This window comes from Vulpes vulpes, chromosome 8 (assembly GCF_048418805.1).
Source record: "Vulpes vulpes isolate BD-2025 chromosome 8, VulVul3, whole genome shotgun sequence".
NCBI lineage: Eukaryota > Metazoa > Chordata > Mammalia > Carnivora > Canidae > Vulpes > Vulpes vulpes.
The window spans coordinates 8,289,673-8,316,832 of NC_132787.1; the positions used below are offsets into that span (position 1 = coordinate 8,289,673).

Sequence of the window (27,160 nt, forward strand, 5' to 3'; positions counted from 1 at the left end):
TTGCAAACTTTTATTTATATTCCAGAATCCCCTGACAAGGTTTATTGTGACAGTTTTTTTGCCACTTACTCATTGCTTTTGTAGAGAGAGGTGGACTTTTAGAATTCCCTACTATGCCATTTCACTGATCTCTCTCTCTCTCTTTTGCCCATTTCTAAATTGGTTTGTTTTCTTATTGTTGATTTTTAACAGTTCTTTGTATACTTTGGATACTTTGGGTGTGTGATTTGCAAATATCTTACCAGACAGTGATTTATGTTTTCATTCTTCTAACAGGATCTTCTGCAGAGCAAAGTTTTTGAATTTTAATGAGTCCAACATCTATGTGTTCTTTCATGGATCATGTGTTTGGTGTTGTATATAAAACCACATTATCGGGGATCTCTGGGTGGCTCAGCAGTTTAGCCCCTGCGTTCCGCCCAGGGCATGATCCTGGAGTCCCAGGATCAAGTCCCACATCAGGGTCCCTGCATGGAGCCTGCTTCTCCCTCTGCCAGTGTCTCTGCCTTTCTCTCTCTGTCTCTTTCTCATGAAAAAATAAATAAAATCTTAAAAAAAAAGAAATAAAATAAAATAAAACCGCATTATCGGGACACCTGGGTGACTCAGTCGGTCTGACTCTTGATTACAGCTCAGGTCATGATCCCAGGGTCATGGCATCAAGCCCCATGTCAGGCTCTGTGCTGGGCATAGAGCCTGCTTGAGATTCTCCTTTTCCTTTTGCCCCTCCCCACTACTCACATTCTCCCTCCCTCTCTCTCTCAAAACAAAACAAAACAAAACAAAACAACAACAAAAACCCAAATAAATAAATGAATAAATAAATAAAACTGCATCACCAAATTCAAAGTTGTGATTTTCTCATGTTTTCTTCTATAAGCTTTACATTTTTCATTTCATATTTAGATCTATAATCTGCTTTGAACTAATTTTTGTGAAGGGTATAAAGTCTGTGTCTACATTAATTTTTTTGCATATGGATATCCAATCATATAAGCAATATTTGTTTTTTTTTAGCAATATATGTTGAAAAGACTATTACTTGTCTGATGAATTGCTTTTGTACCTTTGTTATTCAGTTGACTATATTTGTGATATTCTATTTCTGAATTCTCTATTCTGCTTCATTGAGTTATGTGTCTATTATTTTGCTAATGCCATCCTGCTTGATTATTATAGCTTTATAGTAAAGTGTTGAAATATGGTAGTTTGAGTTCTCTCATTTTATCTTGTTTTTCAGTTTTGTGTTGTTTATTATATATACTCAGATTTGTATCTTTTTCCTTAATTATCTTTTTAAAACACACCATAACAAAACAGCTGCCAGGCATGGTGAACTTTAAAGTATGTAATATTAGGTAAATGTATTTGAGAAAAAGGAATAGAGATGTTCCAAGGATCTTTTGTTACACAATCATGAAAAGCAGCACAATAGTATATTGAAAAGACATGAGGAAGGACAGAAAATTTATGAGGATTACTACTCTACACCATTGGAAAATGTACAGTTATTAACACTATGATCCTAGATCCCTAAGTTGCATACACTATTATCAGTCAATGTCTCAATTTGTGAATCTACTCACTATCACCAAAACCATTTATAACACCTTGATCATGACAGAGATCTAATTTTACCAGAATTAACATACAAAATCTTCCAAATAAGCCTTTCCTTTAAAAATAGAATAAGAGTGTTGGGATTTTTATCTAAAATAATGTATGTGACAAAAAGCATGTAAGAGATAATCTGTCATATTCCATTCTAATTTTTCCAGTGAAGAAATTTGAAAGTGAATTCGTTGCTAAGATGAACAAATGCCCTATACTTACTAGTGATGTCTCTGGAAAACTTGAGTAAATCTGAGAAAAAGAGCCAATGTGATAGAAGATTCTTCTAAAGGATTGTAAAAGGTTCTTGAGCTTAAGGGGCAATTCAAGACTGCCACAGAATTAATGTTCCTGATTCCAAATTAGTCCAAGTACTCAGAATGATGGATTTTCAAACAAGCAAGAAAGCTCAGGAAATTTTATTTTTATCACCATTTAAAAAGAAACGTAATGCTAATTTCTTCCCTTGAGTAATATAAATTTTAGTGTCTTCTCTTTAGTACTAAGTGTTTCAGAATCTTCAGGAAATGTTAAATGTTAGAACTAAAACAATATGATATTAAAATAATCAGTGGGGATTCCACTTGAAATCGCTTGGTCTCTACTTAAGGAAAACCATGTAGCCAATATCTTCCTCAGGAGAAAATATGGCAAAATAGCATCACATGGTCAATTATCTAACATCTCATTTCACTGTTCCTCCAAAACACAGGAACTCTTTGTTATAGGTTCTATAATGAGATAACTTCTTTCCGTTGAATGCTATTAAATTTTCCTTTGTGTGCTTTAATTTGAAAGGAACAGTGTTAATGTTGGTGGTCTCTAAATTAAGATTGCATTTATTTTAAAATGTGTTTGCAAGTGGAATGAGTCATTCTTCAATTTGTTTTAAAAAGTTAGAATATGTCTTTTCTTTAATATGCATTAATATAAAACTCATTTTGAAAATGGTATATTGTGATTTATGGATAATAATACTGGCTTGCCTTACCCCTTTTGACACTATATGTAAGCCAAAATGAGTTTTACTTTATCCTCTTAGCAGTTGAGTGCATTTTAGCAGAGGTTCTTTTATTTATTCACTTCACATACTCACTGATAACAACTTGAAGACTACGAAAAAAATCTGCTGCTTCTCACTAATGGTAATAAGGGTAGAAAAGGCTATGTGTCAAGATATTGAATGGATATTAGTATAATATAGCCAAATTTCACTTGGCACCAAAAATTATGCCACACTTTTATTAAGGTCCAAATTTTACTTCCCAGTGGCTTCCTAGTGATGATATAGTATCTCTTATCCCTTCCAAAGTATCCCCTAAGTATTCCTACAATGTCTCGCTTGCCCTAAACTCCCACCATATTTGTTCTACCATATTTGACTGCAAAAAAACTCTCTTACAGTTACATCTAACAAAGCAATTCTTCGCTGATGACTACTGCTGCTCTGTTGAGCAATGGTGGGAACTTAACACCACCACATGCTGTTCCTCTGCATGTCATAGTCCCTCCTGAAGACTTGCCAAGCAGAATAGTTTTCCAAAGACAACGACACTTTTTCTCAAGGTACCCAAACTGCATTGTTGTCTATAACAGGGGTGGGCAGATGGCTCCTCAGATTTCTAACTCTGAGTGCAGTACCAAAACTTGGGGCCTACTGGGTTAAAGATTTTAATGAAACAGCCCTTTTGATTTTTTACTTAAAGCCATTTAGTTTTTTCTCCCTAGGACTCAGAAATGTCTTTAGGAGGCTAGACCTAATACAGATTGAGTAATAATGAACTGAACTGTACTCAGAATCCTTATTCTATCAGCAGAAAATATGGCCAAATATAAAGCTGAGAATCTACTACGCTTAAGTAGAGAGAAGCAGTAACAGATTGCTTTTTCTTACTAAATATACAGGGGAATAATATTTAAGCTAAATATAGATGACATTTGAATTGAAATGTACAGAGAGATAATATTTGAACTTTAAACTATTTTATTTTTCATTCAACAATTCTTTGTTACTCCCTTAGTTCTTTTTTCATCATTAAAATGATATGGTTCTTCTAGTTTCCAGTCTGGCATATAAGCAACATAGAAGTCATCACTCAGTTCTGACAAGTAAAAGCTGAACAAATCGAAAAACCAAAACCTTTTCTTATGATTGTCAGAGAAGTGAAATCATGAGGCAAACCCCCATTCCCCCAAAATTGGAGAGACACAGAGGCGAATACAAAGAATCATGACTTACCAGAGAAGAAACACAAGCAGAAACAAGGAGAGCCAGGGCCAAAGTAGGAAAGCCTAAACTGTCACTGATGAATTTCTGGAAACTCAGTACGGACAATTCTGATAGTTAAAAACTCCAGGAAGACCCACTCATAGAAGGGCTCCCATATTTTGGTGTTTTAATTCCTGGAGCTCTATAGTTCTCATATCAGAGAAAAATACACTCAAGCTTCAAATGAGCCAGAGCATTCTGTTCTTAACAAGACCTATCCTCAAGAGAAACTATTTTAGCAGAGCATGAACTATTGGAGTTTCATCAGAGACTAACTGGCCTAGGGGAAAGGAAGTACCTAACTCCAGCTCATTCTTCCCACCTAAAGAGGAAATGGGAGCACTGAGAAGCACTTATGAGGTCCACAGTTGAGACATGCAATCTTCACTAAAAGACCAAGACTTAACTGGGGTGCCTGGCTAGATCAGTTAGTAGAGCATGTGGCTCTTGAGCTCAGGGTTGTAAGTTTTAGCCCCATGTTGGGTGTCAAGATTATTTAAAAATAAAATCTTAAAAAAATATATTGAGATATAACCATAGGATTATCAAACATTTCCTACTCACCCCTCCCTCCATAACTTATTATCATATTCTATTCCTAAAGACCTACTTAAAACAGTTACTTTCACCTAGTATGCCTCCGTCCATTGAGGCTACTATATATTTTTTTGTAGGAGCTTATAAACTGGGTGGATTCTAAACCAACAAAAATTATTTCTCATAGTTCTAGAGGCTGGCTAGTTAAAGATCAAGGTACCTTGTAGGTGCCTACTTCCTGGTTTATAGACAGCTATCTTCTAGCTGTGTCCTCAAATGGTAGAAGGGGCAAGGGAGCTCTCTGGGGTCTCTTTTATAAGTGTTGTAGTCCCCTTTGTAAGCATTCCACCCTCATGAACTAATCACCTTCCAAAACCCTACTGCTAAATATCATCCCATTGGGAATAGGTTTCAACATTTTGGGGGGAATTTTAAAGTTGGGGAAGATACAAATATTCAGTCTATAGAGAGTACATCATGAATGGCTAACAAGAAAAATATCACAAGGCATACTAAAAGGCAAAAAACACACTTTGAAAAGACAAAGCAGGGGCCCGGGTGGCTCAGCGGTTGAGCACTGCCTTCAGCCCAAGGCCTGATCCTGGAGACCCGGGATGGAGTCCCACGTCGGGCTCCCTGCATGGAGCCTGCTTCTCCCTCTGCCTCTCTCTCTCTGTGTCTCTGCCTCTCTCTCTCTGTGTCTCTCAATGAATAAATAAATAAAATCTTAAAAAAAAAAAAGACAAAGCATCAGGACAAGACTCAGATATGGCAAAGATAATGGAATAATCTGACCAGGTATTTAAAACAACTACAATTAGCATGCTAAAGACTCTACTGCATAAAATAGACACATGCAAGAACAAGCGGATGATGTAAGCAAAGAGATGAAAGTTCTAAGAAAAAAATCAAAAGAAATGCTAGAGGTCAAAAACATTGTAATAGAAATGAAAATATAGCTGAGAAAAGGATAGCTGAGCTTGAAGATATCACAACAGAAACTTCCAAAAATGAAAGGAAAAGAAAAAAAGAATACCGAAAAAAAAAAAAAAAAAACAGAACAGACTTTCCAAGAACTGTGGGACAATTATTGTGACCTAACAGAAAATATATGTATATTGGTCTTTGCCCCTAGTTCCTAGTACCTTGTAAATCTTGTAATTGTCTAAGTGATAAGAATGTTCGGAACATCTTCCTTTTAATATTTAGTCTTTGATCCCAGTCAATAACATAAAGGTCCTAAATTCCCTGGAATTCCTGGGTGACAGTTGTGTCTTTTGCTCTAAGGAGGTGACTCTTGATGGGCTCCTGGACAGCTTTAGGATGGGAGTTGTTCAGCAGAAATGGACAAGGAAATTCCAACCCACTCCCTATCCTCCAGGTAGGGGTGAGGTACTGGAGACTGAGTTACTGACTGATCATACCTATATGATGAAGCCTCCATAAAACCCCTCAAAGAGAGCTTCCAGGTTGGTGAATACATCCAGGTACCAGGAAGGTGGTGCACTCAACTCCATGGTGACAGAAGTACTTGCACTCAAGACTCTTCAGGACCTCGCCCAATGTGTATCTCTTCATGTGACTGTTCATCTGTACCCTTTTTCATATCCTTTATTGTATAACATACACATAAGTAACTGTTTCTGTGAGTTCAGTGAGCTGTTCTACCAAAGACTGAATCCAAGTGGTACGGGGCATCAAACCATACAATTTATAGCTGGGAAGAAGAAGAAGAAAAGATGACAAACTAGGACTTACAAATGACAGCTAAAGCTGCAAGGGCAGTCTTCTGGGACCAAGTCCTTAACCTGTGGGATCTACACTAACTCCAGATAGTGTCAATATTAAATTGGACTATAGGACACCCAGTTGGTATTGCTAAAAATTGTTTGGTTTTGTGGGTGTGTAGGGGGGAAGTCCATCAGGATCCATCACCATACACCAAAGGACCTGAGAGGAGTATCACCACCTCATTTCTTCAGTAGTAGACATACTGACCTTTGTCTTGGCTATGGCCTCTCCAATGATCCATAAACCAGCTCCAGTCCCTCTTGGCTGTGGTCTGGAAGACTACTGAACTTGGCCTTAGAAAATCACCTGCAGAGCCTTTGTGAAAGTCCAGGAGTCTAGGAGAGAAGTTCCAGAACACTGCTAGTACAAAAAAATACAAGATTGGGGACACCTGGGCGGCTCAGCGGTTGAGCCCGCCTTCAGTCCAGGGCATGATACTGGAGTCATGGGATCAAGTCCACATCAGGCTCCCTGCTTGGAGCCTGCTTCTCCCTCTGCCTGTGTCTCTGCCTCTCTCTGTGTGTCTCTCATGAATACATAAATAAAAACTTTTAAAAAATACAAATTTGGACACATTAGAGAAGGTAAGAAAAAGTGACTTTACTCATGTCATCCTTCATCTGAGGTGGCACAGTTCAGTGTCAAGGGAGAACTAACTGGCATATGATTTCTCCTACAGGGGAAAGTGAGTGTGTGTGACTGTGCAGGATGCAGCCCAAGAGGTTCATACCTTTCTCACCCCACCTAAAGTAGTACTGAGTCTTAAGCTGCACAACTGGCAGATGGCTAAAGGCTTGAAGGGCAGCAGACAGGACTCTCTGAGGGCATTAAAGGGACACAGATCCTACTAACAGCATCATCAACTCCATCAAGAAGCCTGCCCACAAGCCACTGAGGACACTACTTACAAATCACCTCAACTGCACATAGGTACCCCCAGCACTCAACTTGCCTCACCCACGTACCCCACTCTGTGGCTGGCTCCCTACATGAACTCTCAATGGCAATGAGAGTAATTTAGTGAGTATACACAGAAAACCAGACTGAATCCATGAGTCAAAGAGAGACTACAAATTTGAGCTTTAGCATTATCCTAAGAAAAGCAAAATGTAGGCTATTGGCACCTGGCCTGGTATGTTGCAGGATTGAAAGAAAGCAAAGAAGCTTAAGAATTCTGTCACAAGATGAAGTAAGAAATGTTCAGCAGGCATATCCATAAAAGGTCTGAGAACGCCTCAGAATCTGCAGCAAGGCTGAAGGAAGATTTTCTTTCCCAAAGTCACCCAGCAAAGACTGAAGGAAGTATGCGAAGACAATGGTGCAAGACATCAAGGAACATGAAAAATCAAGGAAACAGGACACTATCAAATGATCACAAAACTCATTTGTCCTCAACACAAAGACGTGGAAATCTGTGATTTACCCAATACAGAATTTAAAATGGCTGTTTTAAGAAATCTCAATTAACTACAAGAAAACAAAGGAGGAGAATGCAATGAAATGGTGAAAAGAATACATGACTAAAATGAGTAGTTTAGCAAAGAGATATAAATAAAAAGAACAAAACAGAGATTCTGGAGCTGATTAATACAATGAAATGAAAAAATGCAACGGATTACATCAACATCAGAATGAAGCAAAAATCGGAATCAGAAGATAGGACCTTTATATTATCCAGTCAGAGAATAGAGAAACAAAATGAAAAAGAATGAAGAAATCCTATGTGATCTATGAAAAAGAATGAAGAAATCCTATGTGATCTATGAGTAACACTAAAAGACATGATCTGTGAATTATTGGAGTCCAAGAAAGAGAGGGGGGCAGAAAACTTATTTAAAGAAATAATGGCTGAGAACTTTCCAAATCGGGGAGAGATCCGGGCGTCTAAGTTCATGAACATGAAGGAAGTTTATCACCACTAGAACTGCCTTACAGGATATGCTGAAAGGAGTTTTTCAAACTGAAATGAAAGAACACTAGTAACACGAAAACGTGTGAAAATATACAACACATAGGTAAAGGTAAAGTTATAATCAAATTCAGAACTTTAATACTCAATTATGGTGGGGTGTTAACCATTTGATGCTAATAAAGCTTAAGCAACAAAAATATAAAAATACACGGGGTGCCTGGGTACATCTCTAGTCAGTTAAGCATCTGCCTTTGGTGAAGGTCATGATCCCAGGGTCCTAGGATCAAGCCCCACGTTGGGTTCCCAGCTCAGTGAGGAGCCTGCTTGTCCTTCTCCCCCCAGTTCATTCTCTCTCTCTTGCTCTCTCTCAAATAAATAAATCTTAAAAAGAAATACATGTAACTACCTTAACCTATTAATGAATACATAATACAAAGGAGATATATTGTGACATCAGAAGCATAAACAGAGAAGGAGTGAAAGGGTTGGGTTTTTTATGCAATCAAAATTAAGTTTCAGGGCAGCCTCGGTGGTGCAGTGGTTTAGCTCCGCCTGCAGCCCCGGGTTTGATCCTGGAGATCCAGGATTGGGTCCCACATTGGGCTCCCTGTGTGGAGCCTGTTTCTCCCTCTGCCTGTGTCTCTGCCTCTCTCTCTCTCTCTGTTTCTCATGAATAAATAAATAAAATCTTAAAAAAAAAATAAGTTTCAGTACTGTGGAGAACAGTATGGAAAGTCCTCAAAAAATTAAATATAGAACTATCTCATTATTCATTAATTCCTTTCCTGGGTATATATAGGAAGGAAATTAATTCACCATTTTGGAGAGATAGCTGCACCCTTATATTCGTTGCATTATTTACAATAGTCAAAACATATTCATATTCAGAATATAATACCCAGAATGAAATGTGCTGGCATTGTGTTTAAACAAACTGGTAGATCTCAGGAAAAAGTGTCATATCTCTGGAAGAGAGCTAAAGCTTTATATGATCAAAAGAAAAAATAAATGTGTTATAAAGATCTCAACTGATGTTAGGTTTAGTAAAATTTATTCCTTGAGCTCTTCAAGTGACAACATGATTAGATAGGCATCAGATAAGATTGTTTTATAATTTGCAGCTAACTATTCCATAAATGGCCATAAAATCATCTGGATTTAAAAAATCTGTCCTATTATTCTTAGTTTCCTATTTTATCATGGAACTACTCTTAGTTGACTCTAAGGACGCCACCATCCAAGGGAAAGAGAGAATTATATAAAGCTTTAGAGTGTTGTCATAAAAAGTTCTTCATCTGTTGTTTTAATAATGTAAAATTCTCTGTGTTTTGCTCTGATTATTTATAATACTCTTGGGAAATTCTCTTTGCATGAAGAAGACACACTATACAATTTCCATCTGTAGTGATTCTAATCTGCTGTAGAAAGAGACCTCCATCTTCTTTAACCCAGAAAGATTCTAAAACCAATATTGAGGTTGCTGGGTCTTCCTCTCTGCTAATCCAGACTGGGGCTGGGCTCTGAGCTCGCAAGGATTGATGGGAAATATTACTTCTACCTCAAGACATTATTTGCTAATGTTCTATATGGACAGTCAAAAATCTAGACTTTTGGGGCACCAGGGTGGCTCAGTGGTTGAGCATTTGCCTTTGGCTCAGGTTGTGACCCCAGTGTCCTGGGATCGAGTTCCACATCACGCTCCCCAAGAGGAGTCTGCTTCTCCCTCTGCCTATGTCTCTGCCTCTCTCTGTGTCTTTCATTAATAAATAAATAAATAAAATCTTTTTTAAAAATCTAGACTTCTGAAGTTATTGAAAATGTGTTAGATATGTATATGTTAACCTATAAATCTGTTCAAGACACACTAAAAAAAGCTACATAGTAATAAGTATAGTTTGATTCTTTTTTTAAAAAGGGAAAATCCTTTATATTTTAATATAAGTTTGTGAGTCTAGGGATGAGTAAGGAGGGAGATAATAATGGATACTTACAAGTGGGTGGGAGTTGATTAGGAGAGAAAAAAGGGAGCAATTTTTCCTTGGCAAATTGACCATGTTCTTTTCCAGTTTGTAGAGGGCACTTGTGAGAATTTTTTATACATCTTTTCAAAAGAAAAGAACTGACTAGAGAACTAGATGGCAGCTCCTAAAATACTAACTCTTCTAAGGATAATAAACTTTGGACAAAAGACAAAAATTACTTGAAGTTTCTGGAGAGTAAGCAAAAAAAAAAAAAAAAAAAAAAAAAAACAAGACGCAGTTTTGAGAGAAAAACTGAAAAACTGGAAGAAGAGAGTGACACAAGATACTTCACATTTTGGGTGGAAGACCGTTAAGCCTGAGGTTAGGCCAAAGTTGTGGCACAGTGTGGGGCTCCAATAATCTGTAGTTTTTCTGGTGCGAAGATCCAAAATACAGAGTTCAGTGCAACCTGCATCATTATAAGGTGAGATTGGAAACTTAGAAAAGAAAGAACCAAAGAAGGATGTTGAGGCTCCTTCTACAGTTTGGCTATTTTGGACATTGCTCCTATAAACATTGGGGTGCAGGTGTCCTGGTGTTTCACTATATGTGTATCTTTGGGGTAAAAACCCAGTAGTGCAATTGCTGGGTCATAGGGTAGCTCTATTTTTAACTCTTTGAAGAACCTCCCCACTGTTTTCCAGAGTGGCTGCACCAGTTTGTATTCCCACCAATAGTGTAAGAGAGACTCCTAACTCTAGGAAACAAACAAAAGGTAGTGGAAGGGGAGGCGGGCTGGAGGGATGGGGTAACTGGGTGATGGGCACTGAGGAGGGCACTTGATGGGGTGAGCACTGGGTGTTATACGGTAGCAAATCGAATTTCAATTAAAAAATTGTAAACACGATATTAGCAAAACCCAATAAATGAAATGAAGTAAAATAAGGTATGCCTATATAAATGATTTTATACGTATCTATATATAAAATAGGGATAAAGATTATATGTAAAAAAAAATGAACCAAAGAGAGATCCCTAAATTCTGTTTCTAAAATATAACTAAGTTTCTAGTTGGTCCTTAAACTATGAACACCCTGCAAATAGCTCAGTATAAAAAACTAAACTGGAATTAGAGCTGTCGCCAAAAAGAGTTTGCTGTATATTGCATGTTCAAACAAAAAGATAAGCACTCTTTGGAGGACTATAACACAGAACAAAATCTCCAAAATATTAAATTCAAAATACTCAAGATACAATCTAAAATTATATGACATACAAAGGATCAGGAAACTGTAATATATTCTCTAAAGAAAAGATAATAATGGAGACTAATCTAAAGATGACTCAGATGTTGGTATTAGCAGACTGAAGCTAGCAGACAAGCACTTAATCAAGCTATTATAGTTATGCTTAATGAGGTAAAGAAAAATGCACTGTAATAAATTAAAAATAGAAAGGCTCAGAAAAGAAATGAAAATTATAAAAAAGAACCAAATGTAAACTACCACACAAAAAATAATAACTAAAATAAAAAATTTACTGGATGGTCTTAACAGTAGAATGGTGATAACAGGAGAAAAAAAATCAGTAAACTCGAAAATAAACCAATAGAAATGCTCCAATCTGCAAAATAGAGAAAGAATGACTGAAAGAAAATAAACAGATATTCATGAATCTGTGTAACAAGGTCCAAAATTTAAGAAATTGAAGTTACAGAAGGAAAATAAGGAAAGGATGAAGCAGAAAAAAAAAAGTTTGGAAAAAATGTCTGAAAATGTACTCAATTTGTTGATACAAACAAAAAAAAAAACAGATACAAGAAACTCAGCAAATCCCAAGGATAATAAATATGAGGAAAATGATGACTCGGCATAACACAGTCAAACTGATGAAAACAAAAGATAAAGAGAAATCTTGAAAGCAACAACAGAAAAATGATATATAACATATAGATGATATGGTTAATGGTTGACTTTTTAAAAGATTTTATTTATTTATTTTAGAGACAGAAAGAATGAGGGGATGGGCAAAAAGAGAGGGAGAAAGAGAATCCCAAACAGACTTTCCGTTGAGCATGGAGCGCGATTCAGGGCTCAATCTCATGACCTGAGCCAAAATCATGAGTTGGATGCTCAGTTGAGCTACCCAGGTGCCCCAAATGGATTACTTCTCATCAGAAATAATGGAAGCCAAAAGATATTGGAACAACACAGTCAAACAGTAAAAAACTCGTCAAAGCTGAATTCTTCATCCAGTGAAAATACCCTTCAAGAAGGCAAAATAAAAACACAGATAAAAGAGAACTCGTGGGATCCCTGGGTGGCTCAGGGGTTTAGCACCTGCCTTTAGCCCAGGGTGCGATCCTGGAGACCTGGGATGGAGTCCCACGTCGGGCTCCCTGCATGGAGCCTGCTTCTCCCTCTGCCTGTGTCTCTGCCTCTCTCTCTCTGTGTATCTTTCATGAAAAATAAATAAAATCTTTAAAAAAGAAAGATAACTCAGAAAATTTATCTCCATCAGATTTTCAATATAAGAAATGCCGAAGGAAGATTTTTACATTGAAGAAAAATGGTACCAGAGAATCTTGGATCTTCAGGAAAGAATGAAGATCATCAGAAATGCTAAGTATCTAGGTAAATATAAAGGGCTATTTTCCTCTTAACTCCTTTAAAATACATAGGATGATTCAAAGCAAAAATTATAACATTTTCTTATGAAATTTTTAATATATATAAATAAAATACATGACAACTATAGCCAAAAGAACAGTAGGGAGAAGAAAAATGGACCAATACAATTGCAAGGTTTTTACATTTTATGTGAAATGATACACTATTAATTCAAGGTAGACTGTGAAAAACTAAAAGTATATATTGTAATCCCCAGAGTAACTAATAAAAAAAAAAAAGGCAAAAAGGTAAAAATTCCAAAGAGACTGCATAAAATAAGTCTAGCTAAAATTTCCTAAAACACTAGATAAAATTAAGTGAAATTTTAAAAAATAACTAAATAAACCAAAATAAGTCAAAAAAGGAGAAAGAGAAGAACCAAAAATGGGGAGGACAAGTAGTAAACAAAATAATAAAATAGTAGACCTAAATCCAACCACATAAATAATTGTATTATATGTTAATCGAGTAAACAACCCAATTAAAGACAGAGATTATCAGAATAGATTTTTGTAACAGAAGACCCAACCAGGGACACCTGGGTGGCTCAGTGGTTGAGTGTCTGCCTTTGGCTCAGGGTATAATCCTGGGGTCCTGGGATTGAGTCCCACATCAGGCTCCTTTCAGGGAGCCTGCTTCTTCCTCTGCCTATGTCTCTGCCTTTCTGTCTCTCATAAATCAATAAATAAAATCTTAAAAAAAAACCCAGAAGATCCAACCATATGCTCTCTATAAGATATTTTAAATATAAATATACAGATGAGTTGAAAGTAAATGGGGAAAAAAAACCATGAAAATTGCAAGTATAAGAAAGATGGGATAGCCAAATTAGTATGTTAAATACTAATAAATAGCTTCAAACAGAGTATTTCCAGAGGCCAAAGGGGGCATTCCATACTGATGAAAATGGGCCAATTCACAGGAAGATAAAACAATCATAATTGCATACACATTCAATAACCAAGCTTCAAATTCATGAGGCAAAATTGACAGAATTAAAGAAAGATAATACCCTAAATATATTTGGAGGTATTAATATCTCTCTCTTACAAATTTATGGAATACATAGGTAAAATATAAGTAAGAATACGGATGACCTGAATAACATGATCAACCATCTGGCCTAATACAGAACACTACACCCAACAACTGCAGAATAGATGTTCTTTTTAAGTGCACATGATACTTTATATCAAGACAGACAAGTATACTTGGCTACAAAAAATGTCTCAAATGCTGTATGATTGACATCACACAAATTATGCTCTTGGAAAACAGTGAAATTAAATTGGGAATAAATAGCAGTAAGATACGTATATTATTGAAGAAACTTCCAAATATTTGGAAATTAAATAACACCCTTATAAATACATGGGTCAAAGCAAAATGACAAGGGAAATCAGAAAACATTTAGAACTGAGTAAAAATTAAAGCACAATATATCAAAATTTGTGGGATGCAGCTAAAGCAATGTTCAGAGTAAAGTTTATAGCTTTAAAATGTTTATATTAGAAGAGAAGTTAAGGGGCCCCTGGGTGGCTAAGTCAATTAAGCACCCAACTCTTGATTTCAGCTCAGGTCATGTTCTCAGGGTCATGAGATAAAGCCCTGCATCAGGCTCCACTCTTAGTGGGGATTCTGCTTGAGATTCTCCTTGGCCCCTTCCCCTGCTCATGCACATTCTCTCTCAGTAAGTAAATAAAATCATTTAAAAGAGAGAGAGAGAGAGATACAGAAGTTAAAATCAATGACCTAAGGATCCCTCTTCAAAAGTTTTTTTTTTTAAGAGCCAATGAAACCTAATGTAGAAAGAAGGAAATAAAAATAAGCAGAAATCAGTAAAATAGAAAATAGATAAAATTCATAGAGGCAAATGCTGGTTCTTTGAAAAGATCAACTAAATCACTAAAGTCCTACTTACCCTGATCAAGATAGAAAGCACAAATTACCAATATAAGACATAAAAGAGGGGTCCTCACCACAAACTTCACAGATATCAGAAGGAAAATAAGAGAATATTTTAAAAAACATTTTGCCAACAGGGGCATCCCGGGTGGCTCAGTGGTTTAGCGCCACCTTCAGCCCAGGGTGTGATCCTGGAGACCCAGGATGGAGTCAGGCTCCCTTCATGGGGCCTGCTTCTCTCTCTCTCTCTCTCTCTCTCTCTCTCTCTCTCTCTCGAATAAATAGATAAAAATTTTTAAAAAACATTTTGCCAACAATTTCAACCACTTAGCCAAAATGGACAGATTCCTTAAGAAATACTACTTACCAAATTTGACACAAAACAAAAAGAAATATCTATTATCTATTTGTTCAAAGAAAATGCCAAGCTCATATGGATTCACTGGTGAATTTTATGAAATATTTAAGGAGGAAACAATACTAATAGTATACAAAACTTTCCAAAATTAGAGAATAAGGGAATACTTTCTCAACTCATTTCATGAGGCTAATATCACCAAAATAAAAAGTCTGGCCAAGATAGTATTAAACAAAATGAAGAAGCTTTATTTTTTTAAAGCAGCTGGAAGTAAGTATTTCTGTAAAAAAAATTACTTCCAAATGTTTGTAGGCTTACACTTTTCTACCTAGGTTGACTTATTATAGATACAGCTGTTTGAAAGTACTCTGGAATGAAATTTAAAGCTGTTTAATTAAATCACACAGATTTTTAACATATTTATTTATTAAATGCTTTATAAAGCTTTCTCTTTTTTTAAAGATTTATTTATTTTAGAGAGATAGAGAAAAAGCATGAAAGTTGCGGGGGTCGGGGTAGGGAGAGGAAAGAGAATCTCAAGCAGATTCCACACTGAGTGGGGTTCCTGATGTGGGGCTCGATCTTACAACCCTGAGACCAAGACCCGAGCAGAAATCAAGAGCTGGACATTCAACCAACTGAGTCACCCAGGTGTCCCTACAAAGCTTTCTTTATATCTACCTCAATTATCTATTTTTTACTTTTATACAGCCTCAAATCCTTTGTAAAGTATGTGTAATATAAACAACTGAAAATAATAAGCTCTAGGGAAATGGTACTTAAGAGAGTGGCTGTTTTATTAAGCTGATGCATATTTTCCTATATGTTTTTCCCCATATTTTTTAAAAAGGAATTTCTCAAGGGTGAGTATATATATTTGTCTAATAAATCCCACTGTGTCTCTAGGATTATTAGTGTTTGAAAGAGTATTTTCTTTTTATTTCCTAAAAGAGCTTCTGGAAAATTGCCAGAATTTTTAAAGGGTGAAAATCTCATTTAACATAAAAAAAAAACTTTTAAAAATTAAACAAAGTACCACTCTTTAGAACTGCTTTGAGAAGAACTGCCATCTTTTCTGTAGACTATTCCTAACTTTAATTAGCTGTATGACTATGGGTAAGTCATTTTATCAATCTGGACATTGGTTTCTTAATTTTTAATGAATTATGGGTGGAGAAGAAAAGACAGGTAAACATTTATATGATCTCAGGGCCAGAGGCAGTGAGTAGGAGAAGCTTTTCTAAGCAAAGCACAATATAGAAGCCATAAAAGAAAAGCCTAAAAGGTTTGATTTTATAAAAAATAAACCCAAAATTTCCACCAGGTGAAACAAAAAAAAACTTCATCATAAACAATGATGATGACAGGGAAAGTGTTTGAAACAAACTTGATCATGTATATAAAGAGCTTCAAAGAATTTATAAAACAACAAGAAAAAGACAAATATTCCAATAGAATAAAGGAGTAAAATCACAGGCAATTTCCAAAAGAACTCAGACTCCAAATTATTTTTTTAAAATGGAATAATCCAGGAGCACTTGGATGACACAGCTGGTTAAGCTTTGGGCTCTTGATTTTGGCCTAGATCAAGATCTCAGATTGTGAAATTGACCCCTAGTTGGATTGGGTTTCCTGCTGGGCATGAAGCTTTCTTAAGATTCTCTCTTCCTCTCCCCCTGCATCTCCACCACCACTGGACCACTGGTGTGCACCTGCACATACTATCTCTTAAAAAAAAATCTGATGAATGCAATTTTTTACAAGTGTGATATCCTTTGTTAATTGTCAGATTGGTTATGACTAAACAATGTGGAATATCCAATGTGGGGGAATGAAAAAATTATGTGACTGGTTTGTTTTAGGAAAAGAGTTATCTTTACTTACAAAAAGATCTTAATAACTTATTTGGGATTGGTAGGAAAAAACAGAATTAGATAAAAAAATGAACAGGAATTTTGGATGGAGTAGGGGGAGGAATAAACAAAGAGGCTGGAATAAAGCTACTGTGGAAAGCTGGAGCTTACTTTAGGAGAAATGGCCAAGGTTCTCTTAAATTTATTTTTATTATTTTTTAAAAAAAGATTTATTTAGTTATTTTAGAGAGAGAGAGAGAGAGAGAGAGAGCCCATGAGCAGTAGGGACAGAGGGAAAGGAAGAGAATCTCAGGTAGACTCCCTGTTGAATATGGAGCCCAGCATTGGGCTCCATCTCAAGACTCTGAGATCATGATCTGAGCTGAAACCAAGAGCAACACTTAATCAACTAAGCCACCCGGGCACCCCAGCCAAAGTTCTTTTTTAAAAGGAGAAGCCAAGGGGATCGCTGGGTGGCTCAGTGGTTTAGTGCCTGTCCAGGGTGTGATCCTGGAGTCCTGGGATTGAGTCCTGCATTGGGCTCCCTGCATGGAGTCTGCTTCTCTCTCTGCCTGTGTCTCTGCCTGTCTTTCTGTATCTCTCATTAATAAGTAAATAAGATCTTAAAAAAAAAAAAAAGAAGTCAAATATTTAATTTTAAATTATTTCCTATGGGATCCCTGGGTGGCGCAGCGGTTTGGCGCCTGCCTTTGGCCCAGGGCGTGATCCTGGAGACCCGGGATCGAATCCCACATCGGGCTCCCGGTGCATGGAGCCTACTTCTCCCTCTGCCTGTGTCTCTGCCTCTCTCTCTCTGTGACTATCATAAATAAATAAAAATTTAAAAATAAATAAATAATTTCCTATATTAAATATTTAATTTTAAATTATTTCTTTGATGCATTATCTAACATAATCTCTTAAATTAGAAATACAAATAACAGTAACGCCTTGCCTATATCTGGCAAGGCTACTACTTGCTGTTTATAAAAGTGGACTCTGGTTGAGTTAATCATAAGGGGATTTAACAGAAGGATATTGGGCAGCTCACCCAAGGAGAAGGAGAGCTAGAGAACTAGGCATGGGACTAAGCAGCTGGTTAAAACAACCAAATCATGTCCAAACCTGGTTTTGGCAGGGAAACACTTAACAGTGTGCAGAGAAAGAGAGAGAGCAAGAGTGAGAGAATTTTACCATACTATCAGTGTCATTAGATCCCAAATTATACACAAACTAAAGCGTTTCTGGCTGGTCATATTCCTCTGATGTAGCACCAAGGGAAGTTACAAAAGTGAACTGTTGTAATTCCTGTAGTGAGAATGGACTTTGACTCCTACCAAAACTCAGAGAGTTCAGATTCTAGGTACCAGAATAATGAGAAATGGTCACTGCAGTGATATTTGGAGAAAAATCAAGGAGAAGCAGTTGTGCCCCATATTTGGGCTAATGCCTGGACATTGATAAAGAATAAACTGCAGGGCAGCCCGGGTGGCGCAGTGGTTTAGTGCCTCCTGCGGCCCAGGGCAAGATCCTGGAGACCCAGGATCAAGTCTCATGTCAGGCTCTCTGCATGGTGCCTGCTTCTCCCTCTGCTTGTGTGTGTCTGCACCTCTCTCTCTGTGCCTCTATGAATAAATAAATTAAAATCTTAAAAAAAAATAAACTGCAAAACACAGAGATGAATTAGTAAACTGAGTCCAGCAACATATAAAAAGTATGGCACACCATGACCACATGGAATTTATTCCACAAATGTAGGGTGGTTGATATCCAAAAAATCAATTCATATAATATACGATATCAGTAGAATAAAGGGGAAAATGGCATGATTGTCTCAACAGAAAGAGTATTTGACAAAATTCAACACGATAAAAACATTCGACAAACTAAGAATAGAAAGGAACTTCATCAATGTAAAGGACTTCTATGAAAACTCGTGGTTAACATCATACTTAATGATGAAAGACTGAATGCTTTCGCCCCTAAGATCAAGGATAAGACAAGGTTGTCAGCTCTTACCATTTTTATTCGACACTGTCCTGGCAATTCTAGCAAGGGCAATTAGGCAAGAAAAGGAAATACAAGGCATCAGATTGGAAGGGAAGAAGAAAAACTATTTCTATTCACATGTGACATGATCTTGTATGCCGAAAATCCTAAGGAATCCACCTAAAAACTATTGGAACTAAAATATTTTCTGCAAAATTTAGGATACATGATCAATACACAAAAATAAATTTTACATCTATGTACTTGTAATGAACAAACTGAAAATAAAAGAAAATTCCATTTGTAATAGCATCAAAAAGAATAAAATAGGAATAAACTTAACCAAAAGAAAAAAAAGAAAAAGAAAGAAAAACCTATGCTCTGGAAACTACAAAAACTTCATTGAAAAAAAATTAAAGAAGACTTAAATAAATGGAAAGGCATTTCATGTGCCATACTGGAAAACTTAATACTGTTAAGATGGCAATAATTCCCAAACTGATCTACAGATTCAATCTGATCACTATCAAAATCCTAGCTGCATCTTTTTTTCAGAAACTGACAAGCTGATATTAAAATTCATAAGAAAACTCAGGGATCCAGGATAACCAAAACAATTTGGAAAAAGAACAAAGTGGAAGGACCATATTTTCCAATTTCAAGACTTACTACAAAGCTATTTGTAATCAAGACAAGAGATCAACTGGCATAAGGACAGACATAAGATCAATGGAATAGAACTGAGGAGTCCAGAAATAAACCTTCAAATTTGTGGTCAGTTGGTTTTCAACAACAATGTGATGACATTTTAATGAAGAAAGGAAGTCTTTCTGGACTGCAACTGGATATGCACATGCAAAAGACTGAAATTGCATATACACAAAATTTATGCGTATACACATACAATAATTAATGGATCAAAGGCCTAAATGTATGAGTTAAAACTATTAAAATCTTACAGGATAAGATAGGTATATATCTTAGTGATGCTGGAATGGGCAACAGTTCATTAGATATGACACCAAATCACAAGCAACTAAAGAAAAGATAGATAAATTGGACATCATCAAAATTTAAAAATTTGTTCTTCAAAGAACACTATCAAGAAAGTGAAGATAATTCATAGAGTGGGAAAAATATTTACAAAGCAAATATATGATAAAGGTTTTTATCTAGAATATATAAAGAATTTACAACTCAATAATAAGAAAAATAGTCCAATTAAAAATGGGCAAATGAGGGGTACCTGCGTGGCTCAGTCAGTTAGGTGTCCAACTCTTGACCTCGGCTCAGGTCTTGATCTCAGGGTAGTGAGTCCAAGCCCCTTCTTGGACTCCATACTGGGTGTGGGGCCTACTTTAAAAAAAAAAAAAGAAGGGTAAATGATTTGAATGGCCATTTCTCCAAAGATATACAGACAAATTAACACATGAAAAGATGTTCAGCATCATTAGCTATGAGGGAAAGGCAAATTAAAATCACAATGAGATACAAATTCACACTCAATAGAATGGTTGTAATAAAAACACAGAAAGTTACAAGTGTTGTAGGGTGTGTAGAGAATTTGGAATCCTCATACATTACTGATGGGAATATAAAATAGTGCAGCTTCTTTGGTAAAGAATTTGGCAGTTCTTCAAATAGTTAAACAGAGTTACCATATGGACCTAGCAATTCCACTGATAAGTATACACCCAAGAGAAATAAAAACATATGTTCACACAAAAACTTGTACATGAATATTCATAACAGTATCATTCATAATAGCCAAAAAGTGGATACAACTGAAATGCCCATCAACTGATGAACAGATAAATAAAATGTGGTATATCCATAAGACAGAATATTATTCAACAAAATAAATTAAACAAGAATAAAAAAAGAAATGCGGTTACATGCTAGAACATGAATGAACCTTGAAAAACATTATGCTAAGTGAAAGCCAGTCACAAAAGTCCACATCTTTTATGATCCCATTTATATAAACTATCCAGAATAGGCAAGTCCATAGACATAAAGTAGATTAGGGGTTGCCTCGGGCCAAAGGGTTGCAGCTAGGGAGATGAGGAGTGAATGCTAGTGGGTATAGGATTTAGGGGAAGAGGGTGATGAAAACAATGCTCTTAAAACATTGATTTTTGAAAGGGGCATCTAGGTAGCTCAATTGGTTGAGTGACCAACTCTTGATTTCAGCTCAGGCCATGATCTCAGGGTCCTGGGATTGAGCCCCATGTCAGGCTCTGTACTCAGCGCAGAGTTGGCTTGGTATTATTCTGTCTCCCTCACCTTCTCCCTCTGCCCCTCCTGCCCCACCCCCGCCAACACACTTTCTAAAGTAAATAAAATTTTTAAAAGAAACAAACATCGAGTAGCACCTGGGTGGCTCAGTGATTGAGCAACTGCCTTTGGCTCAGGTTGTGTTCCGGGGGTCTGTGGACTGGGTCCCACACTGAGCTCCCCACAGGGAGCCTGCTTCTCCCTCTGCCTGTGTCTCTGCCTCTCTCTCTCTCTCTCTGTGTGTGTGTGTGTCTCTCATGAATAAATAAATAAAATGTTTAAAAATAAAAAAGAAACAAACATTGATTGCAAGGATGCTTGCCCAACTCTGAATACATCAAAAACCATTGCACTGTATACATTAAATGGGCGAATTGTATGGTGTGTAAAGTAGATCTCAAAATAGCTGTTGCTAAAAACAAAACAAAACAAACAAAAACACAGAAGAGAAAGAGAAATTAGGTAAATCAGAAATTAAAATCAGAAGTGACTAGGAATAAAATAAATTACTGCAACTTTCAGAATCATGGGGAAGATTCTAGGTTTATTCTAGAGCATAAAATCTGAGTTTTGAGAAAGTTTTATCTAGCTTTTGTAGGAAGAGCAATCTCTTTAATGTAGCAAACCTACTCCAAAGGATGAATGTGTGTGTGTGTGTGTGTGTGTGTGTATATATATATATATATATATGTTCATTAGAGCCTGCTTTGTAATATTGAAAATTGGAAGTATTCTATGTCCATCTATAAGTAATGCTTCTCAATCCATCCTAGCTGACTCAGTCCCCTTTTTATAATAAATATTTTGTTAAGACTTCCTTTACAGTCCTGAAATGGAAGTCATAGATACCTAAAACAAAATATACCTAATTGTAATATTAAAGAGAAATAAAAGGAAAGCAATTTGTAACAAAATTCGTATTTAAAAATGTAAAAACTCTAAACACAAAACATACTCTAGAGGGCAGTACCATCCAGGTAAGAACTCATTATCTACAGCAAGCTGGTTAGATAATTTATGATATATCCAAACAAAGAAATGATGTATTTCTAGATCCACTGACATATTATTGAATCAAAAAGCAGGTTGTAAAACAGCAATCACATTGATAGTTTTGTTTATGTAAATATACGGAAAAAGGTCTAAAGAGATGCTTACTAGGATGCTGATGACAAGAATTGTCTCTAATGATGAGATTCATAAAGATTTTTGCTTTCTCCCTATATATTCAAACTTCTTTGTCTATAAATAAATTTAATAGTTTACGGCAAGTGCCAGTGGGACCATCACAACACAGATCCCATGGGTTCTGGAGTGAGGTCATATCATCTGCAATGGAATCTTAAATATCTTTTGAATAATTTCTGGCCTTTTCCAGTCAGATGCCAAAGACGGTGTTGGGGCTAGTCACAGTACATGGATAGCCATGGCCATCTCTGGTGTTGTCAGGTGAGCATCACGGCTAAGTAGTACTGCCCACCAGGAAGTTGGTGGTCATGCACTGTGAGGGCATCCACATTTCTGGCAATTTCTACAGAAACAAATTGTGGTACCTGGTCTTCTTCCACAAATGCATGAACACCAACTCATCCTGTGGGCCCTACCACTTCCAGTCCCCTGTTACTTCTGGGCCACTGGCTACATCTTTTGGTAGAATGGTACAAGGCATTTTGCTGCTCAAGACCAGGTAAGGCCTAGCCACCTTGGACAGCCTCGTGGTATTTGATGGGATCCCACTCCTGCTCCTGTGACCCCTTCCCCATAAGAAGAAAAAGCAGATGGTGGTTTTTATTGCCCTCAAGGTTGTATAACTAACTGAAGCTTACTCAGAAGTTTGCATACCTGGGGCACCTGGTTTGCAAGATTCCCTGGAAGTATAGGCCATGATAGCTATGCTAGAGGAGAAGAGAAAGAAGGTCAAGTTCCATTATAGGAAGAAATAGTAGCTCATGAGGTAGCAGAAACAGGCCAAGAATGTGGAGCAGACATTTAACAAATACAAAGAAGTCTTCAAGACCCATGGACTCCTTATTTGGGTCCCCAAAAGACTATTTCTCATGCTTGGCCTGGCCTTTCCATCTTCCATTGGTATCTAGGACGTGACAGTCCCAATGTCCAAGTGCCACAGGCAGCCACTTATGAGTGGCCCTGAAAGTGAGGGAAATATCTCCAACTGGGTAGAGATTTGACTTGTGCATTGGGTAGTTTGAGTGGAAAGTTATGGGCATTGGCAAAAAGCTTCTCTGCTTGGTCAGAGTCTGGAGGGAGAAAGACAGGAGATAAAGAGGTCTGGGGAAAAGGCATGTGGTTCAATCTGTAAAAGTAGATATGAAATGTGAAGATCTTTGCTTCACACATTAATGCCCAACAGAGAGCTTTCATCACAGAAGAGCACTAAACAACTACAAGAAATAGTAACTTGTCCAGATAACATCACCCAGTCTTTTGCCAGCTACTTGGTGGCAAGTTGTCTACCTTGGATTCATTCCATCCTGGAAGTAGTATGTATCTTGACTGGAATACAAAAATATATTCCAAGTTAGACCTCTTGCCTGAATGGTCTTAACCAGTACCATTGAGGATTTAAAGTGTTTGGTCCGGGATCCCTGGGTGGCGCAGCGGTTTGGCGCCTGCCTTTGGCCCAGGGCGCGATCCTGGAGACCCGGGATCGAATCCTACGTCGGGCTCCCGGTGCATGGAGCCTGCTTCTCCCTCTGCCTGTGTCTCTGTCTCTCTTTGTATGACTATCATAAATAAATAAAAATTAAAAAAAAAATAAATAAAGTGTTTGGTCCAATGACCAGGTAGTTAATATAGTAGTGAACATATGACCATAGGATCCACTGATCTTTTCATAAACTATGCCACCTAGACCAACTACTTGTCTTACTTGTTGAAGATTCAGCTGAGGTGCTAGCTTGCAAAGGATACCTTCTGAGAAGGGACATCATCCTCTAGGACTCAAGGTAAACTCTAAATTAATATTCATTATATGGTACAGGGTCCCCAATAGGGAGAATATATGGGGGTCCAATAGCTGAAGGGTGGAAGTAGGATTATTTCTCTACATTGGTTATCAGTGATCCACGTGGGGAATTTTTAACCTTTTTCTCCCAGAGGTTAGGGATGTTGGCTTCAGGAAGAGTCCCGTTAAACCCCCAGCTACTGCTAGGTCACTTTAGAATCTTCATTCCAAGAAACCAGCAGGAAAGAATAATTGACCCTAATCTCCACAGCTTATACAATGCAGACAGGAAAGAGTATGTTTGATAATCAAGTAATCCATTTGGGTGTCTTAGTTTCCACTTGACCAATTTAGATGGTACATGGGCAAGTGCAACAGCCACAACTTGAGAAGGACCTGGTGATGAAGGGCTAAGTTACTTCAGAGAAGATGGTCTAGGTCACTGCACTAAAAAAGCACTAAATAGGGACACCTGGGTGGCTCAGCTGTTGAGCGTCTGCCTTTGGCTCAGGACGTGATCCCAGGGTCTGGGATCGAGTCCAACATCGGGCTCCCTGCATGGAGGCTGCTTATCCCTCTACCTATGTTTCTGTCTCTCTCTGTGTGTCTCTCATGAATAAATAAATAAATAGTTTAAAAATAAATAAATAAAAAAGCACTAAATAAACAGCGGGCGAGGGGAATCTAGAACGGGTGGCAGAGAAAGGAGATAACCAGCTTCAATTTGGGCCCCCAAAGCAGCTTCAAGGACTGTAGTTAATCCCACCAGCCCTTTTCTAGTGAATTTTTCCAGGAAAAGAGACCCAACAGAACTTTGGAAGAGCTGCTTCTAGAACTTATTATATGTAAAGGGGTGGATGGTCATAAATATTGTGGTGTACTGCAGAGATCACCCCATCCAGGACCAAAGTCATTCTATACCAGCTGCTAGAATTACTGGAGGCTGATAGCTTTCAACTGATCATACTCTAGAACTTACCTTTGGCTCAAGGAGGACCTCCTTACTTCTCTGGGTTCAGCCAAAATGATTGATCACTGAGGTAGCATAAAGTCTTCAAAGCTGTCTGTAGACAAGGCTGACACCTTTGCTGGACTGCATCATAGTTTAACTTCTTCCTGTGTCCAATCTTACTTCCTTCACTCATTCCAGAGGTGGATCCCAAGAGGAAGGCCAGTGAAATTTCTGCACCTGAATCTTCATGTCAAAGAGTATTTCCTGGGGAACTCGATCTGTGATGGATTCCCTTCCCTGTGTACCTCATAACTAAGACCTTTTGTATTGTAAGTTTTTATTTTATTTTATTTTTATTTTTATTTATTTTATTTTATTTTATTTTTTTTGTATTGTAAGTTTTTTTTAAAAAAAATAAAAGTTGCTTAAATGACAAAGGGGATTTATTGGCTCACATAACTGGGCAGGTATCAGGATTGATTTGATTCAGTAGCTGAATGATGTCAAGGCCCCGGTTTTGCTCCATTTCTCTGCTCTGCTTTAGAATCAGCATTATTCTAAAGCCAGCTTTGTTCACAATGACAGTAACTGCAGTAATTCCAGGGTTTATATACTCAACCTTCACCATCCAAATGGAAAGAGAGCAGGCTTTTAGCAGCTTTATTTAAAGAATAAGGAAAAATCTTTCTCAGAGTCACAGCAATTCAAGGTTCACAGACAAATTGGTCAAAGTCTGGGTTTCCTAATCCACTCACTGTGACAAGAGGTATGGGATTATCTTGAGTGCTGGAATTGTTGGTTTGTTTATATCTTTGCCTTCCAAAATCACAGGGATGCTACACAAGGGGGAAGTATGAAAGAGATGTTGTGGAGACAAACTATATTCATTTGCTAGTGCTGCCATAACAAAGTACCACAGACTGGGTGCTTAAACAAGAGAAATCTATTTTCTCACAGTTCTGGAGGCTACCAGTCTAAGAGGTTGGTAGGGTTGTTTCTTCTGAGGCCTTTTTTCTTGGCTTGTAGATGACCATCTTCTCCTGCCTTTGCATGGTTTCCCCTCTGTGTGCACACATGTCTATGTCCTAATCTCCTTTTGTTGTAAGGATATCAGTCACATTGGGTTTGATACAGTAGCTGAATGATGCAGGCCTACCCTAAAGAACTTATTTTAACTTAATCAGCTCTTTAAAAACCTTGTCTTCAAATACAATTATGTCCTGAGGTGTACTAAACACATGAACTTTTTGGGGGGGCATGATTCAGCCCATAACACAAACTCAACATCATCAATTACATACTGAAATATGTTCATTTGATTGACCGTTGCAATAAACTGTAAACTCTTTAAGGGCAAGAACAATATCTCATTTATACCACCAGTGCCCAGCACAGAGTTTGGTACACAGTAGGTAGTCAAAAGGAGACACAACTGCTTGCTAAGGACTATAAAGAGTTCGTCATACTTGGTAAGTATGAGGTCACTGGTGATTTTTTCCAAGAGCAGTTTCAATGGAGTGGTGATTACATAACCTAATTGTTGTGGGTTTAAGAGTGAATGGACAGGTTCGACGATACAAAAATTAAAACCTTCTTATGACAAAAGGCATCATGAGGAAAGTCAAAAGAGGATTATGAAAAAAATAGTATTTACATATATGGAACACCAGGAGTTAATAAGGCCTAATATAAAAAAGATCAGAAAAATATGAAGACAAACAACTTAATATAAAAACATAAAAAAGACCATGTACAGCCCAAAAATATATGAAAACAAGTTCAGCCCTATTAGTCGTCAGGGAAACACTAATTAAAATAATAGTGAGAGAGCATTTAATGCACATTGTACGAACAAAAATGTTAGGATTTGTGCTTCAGTCCTGATCAGAGAATAGACATTCTTCTGCCTTTTGACTGGAATGTGAACTGCAATAATTCTACAGGTAATCTGGTGGTGTCTCACTCAAGACATCTTTGGTCAAAAGTAACAGAAAATCCAATTTACAGGGCAGCCCGGGGGGCTCAGAGGTTTAGCGCCGCCTTCAGTCCAGGGTGTGATCCTGGAGACCCGGGATGGAGTCCCTTGCTGGGCTGCCTGCATGGAGTCGGCT

The 27,160-nt window shown here is 37.3% G+C and overlaps 1 pseudogene; it reads left to right on the forward strand.

Annotated features, from left to right (window-relative positions):
* Positions 1 to 22,558: 22,558 nt before the first annotated feature.
* On the forward strand, positions 22,559 to 23,228 carry LOC112921212 (large ribosomal subunit protein uL13 pseudogene; annotated as a pseudogene).
* Positions 23,229 to 27,160: the final 3,932 nt, after the last annotated feature.